At 30.8% G+C, this 3,720-nt stretch overlaps 1 non-coding gene across 1 annotated transcript; it reads right to left on the reverse strand.

The window, feature by feature from the left end:
- Nucleotides 1-3,312: 3,312 nt before the first annotated feature.
- Nucleotides 3,313-3,419, reverse strand: LOC133799078 (small nucleolar RNA R71). The gene has a single exon (XR_009876283.1). It is a non-coding gene; the product is annotated as a small nucleolar RNA R71 (small nucleolar RNA).
- Between the last annotated feature and the right edge of the window lie 301 nt (nucleotides 3,420-3,720).

Genomic DNA, 3,720 nt, shown 5'->3' on the forward strand with positions numbered 1-3,720 from the left:
AAATGTTGTATTAGTGCAATTAAATGTTAAATATAAATTAAGTTATAATTAATATTTTCATAGATTTAAATTGATTTATTTTATAGTTGAAAATATTTTATTATGATTTAGTTTATATTTATTTTGTAGGGAATTTATTGTATTTTTGGGCTTTGAAAAGAAAAGATATAAAGCTGAAAAAAGAAAGAAAATAGCATTTTTCAAAAGCCATAAGCCTGCCACCTTCCAGGCCCTGCCACCTTCCAGGCCATGCCACCTTCCAGGCCCATGCCTCCTCTGCCCAGCTTTTGGGCCCGCCTGCTACAGCACCCTTCGGCCCAACAATGAAGACTCCCAACAGCCTTCTTGCGCCAGCTGCCTCCCGAAATCACACCACACTCCCACGTTTTTCCACCTGCCAGCTCTCTCCACCAAAGCACCCCAGGGCCAGCTTCAACACCTGCCTTCACCAATGCTCCAGCCAGCCCGAGCCCACTACTGCCTCATCTCCTTTGGGCCTGCGCCAGCCCAGCCCAGCAAGCAGTCACTTGCCGCCAGCTGCCAGTAATCCAGCAGCCAACGCCAGCCTTGTTTCCCAAACGCCCACCTAGGCCAAAAATCACATTTTTCTTCCCAATGTTCTTTTTCTTTTCACTCAAATATCAATTCACTCTTCCCTATTTTTCTTACCTAAATAAACATTCCTAATTCATTTTTTTTACCCTAGTTTTTCACTAATCTTCCATCCAACCAAACATTTCATCTTTCCAATACCCTTACACTTACTCTATTTATCCTACCACTTCCCAACACAATTAAATTAATCAATTTATTTATTTTAATTTGATTAATTTAATCTCCATATTTTGCCTATAAATAAAATCTTGTAAGACCATTTGGGGAGCTATTCTTCATCTTTTCAACCTCTTCTACACTCCATATTTTTCTCTCTTCTTTTCACTATTTTCTCTCTACCATTTTCATCTTTTGAAGAGCATGTCAAGTGTGTTATTTTGTAATTTTTATTTCAATCTAGTTATGAGCTTCTAATCTTTTTCAAGATTATTAAGATGATGATGAAGCAAAATGTAACTAGATAGTATTTTTTATTGTATGTTGATTTCCCATTTGTGCAACATTGTTTATGGATTTTTCTATCAAAGATATGCATTTTTCATCTATTATTGATTGTTAAAGCATATTACACTTAGTTTTTCATTATGCAAAAATATGATATTCTTTGATTAAATGTTTTTCATTAAATTGTTCACATCTAATTCTTAGAGCATAAGTATCATATTTTGCCTAAACATAATCTCTTTGATTTTTTGTAGTTTCATTAGGTTGGAACACAACTAATGCTTCGAAATAATATCTTATATAAGTGAAGAAAAATCCTACCTTTTTTAAAGTAACTTGTGCTTGAATAGAAAATGTATTTTGAAAAAAATGTAGTGTGATTTATTTCAACTATATATAAACTTGGGAATCAATATACTTATAAATATTATTGAACTCGCATTTTGTAGATTCTAATATCTTAATAATCTTATTTTACATATCTCATTTGAAAACCATTTTTCTATTTAATCTTAAATCTTTTTATTACTTGTCTTTTATTTTTCTAAAACAAAATCTCATCAAATATTTGGAACTAGGTTAGAATTTTCTTGCTTTGTTTGAAATAGTTTCTTTTGATGTTAGTCAACTCCCATGGGTTCGACCTCGTACTTACATGAACATTATATTCCGAAACGATTCGTGCACTTGCGAGTATAAATATTAAAACACCATCTTTTGGGTTCAACAAGTTTTTGGCGCCGTTGCTGGGGAGTTGCAAGAAAGAAACGATCTTTCTACAAGGTAAGTAACATTCTTCTACTAGTTATTTTATTTTTAGTTGCACTATCATCTTTAAAAAAAAAAGTAAAGTAAAAATATATTTATATATATCTATAAAAAAAATCAAAAAAAAGAAGTAAAAATCGAAAAAGAAAAAAGAAAGTTATACATATATTTATTTATATTGTTATATATTATATTATATATATTTCTTAGTAGTTGATGGCATTTAGTGCCTCCTATATACTTATTAGTTGAGTGCATTTGTGCCTCCTAACCCTTTTTCTTTTTCTTTTACTTTTTATATATTTTTTTTTAGTTGAGTGCATTTGTGCCTCCTACATACTTGATAGTTGAGTGCATTTTTTGCCTCCTACATACTTGAACAATCTATCTCCTCTAGTGATGGCATTAGTGCCTCCTAGCTTTTATTTTTGTTTATTATCTTAGTTGATGGCATTAGTACCTCCTAAGTTTTATTATTATTATCATTATTATTATTAGTGTTGGTTGATGGCATTAGTGCCTCCTTGCTTTTATTTTTTGTTGATCATTTAGTTGATGGCATTAGTGCCTCCTAATTTTTATATAACTATTTACTATTGCTATTGTCATTTTTTTCTTAATTATCACATTTAGTTAGTTGTAATTTTATTGTTTAAGAAAATACTTGAAAAAAAAAACTAAAAAAACAAAGCTTGTTCTTTCAACATAAGCAATTTTTGCTTAAAGGAAATTTGGCAAAGTTCCCATCCACGCTTATTAATTAACATCGGGGAGTTGTTATTAAGTTGTGAGTAAGTGGTATCAAATAGGTCTGGGAACAAGTTAAACCAAAAAAAATAAAAAATAAATAAATCATAAAAATCATAACAAAAAATATATATATAAATATTATAATCTCTTCTTGTTATAAGTATGCTCTGTGGTTGCGGTTCTAACTGATCTTCCACATCAGAAATTTGTTTTCTTGTGATTGTTTGTGTTACTTGGTGAAATTTGTGACATTGTATGCATCATTGGCAACGTAATTCAAAAAATCGTTTGGTGAAAAAATTAGTGTCTTTACGTGAAATTGAAAGTGTTTTTGAAAGTTTAAGCATAATGGAACAAGAACCTAATGTTGTGCAAGAAAAAAATCTTCTTGAATACTTTTCACCTATTTCATCTAATGCTCCATCATGCATTGTTTTGCCCACTACTAATGTCACTCATTTTGAACATAAACCATCAATCATTCAATTGTTACCATCATTTTATGGTTTAGAAAGAGAGGATCCATACATGCATGTAAAAGACTTTTTGGAAATTTGCTCAACCTTTCGTTTTCAAAAAATTTCAAATGAGTTGGTTAAACTTAGGTTGTTTCTTTTTTTTTTAAAAGATAGAGCCAAAGCTTGGTTAAACTCACTTCCAACTGGAACCATAACTACTTGGGATCAACTTTTTAATAAATTCATTGCTAAATTTTTCCCCATGTCCAAAACTGATAATTTAAGAAGAGAAATCTCCGAATTTTATCAAAAAGATAACGAAGAATTTTATGAATGTTGGGAAAGATTTAAAGATTTATTATTAAAATGTCTCCACCATGGTTTTGAAAAATGGAGACTTGTAAAATATTTTTATGATGGTTTAACCCCTTCAAACCGACAAATGATTCAATCTATGCATACCGGAAAATTTTTAAAATTGCAAGGGCAAGAGGCTTGGGACGCTCTTGAAGAATTGTCTGTTAATTCACAACAATAGAATTATTCTGAGCCCAGGTATAGAGCCAACCCTTCACCGAAAAGAGAATGAAAATATGAAATAAAAGAAGAAAGTGATTTAAGAACATCATTTGAAAAATTAGCAAGAAAAGTAGAAGCCTTAATAATAAATCAATCTATGAATTCT

This window comes from Humulus lupulus, chromosome 8, assembly GCF_963169125.1.
Source record: "Humulus lupulus chromosome 8, drHumLupu1.1, whole genome shotgun sequence".
NCBI classification, from domain to species: domain Eukaryota; kingdom Viridiplantae; phylum Streptophyta; class Magnoliopsida; order Rosales; family Cannabaceae; genus Humulus; species Humulus lupulus.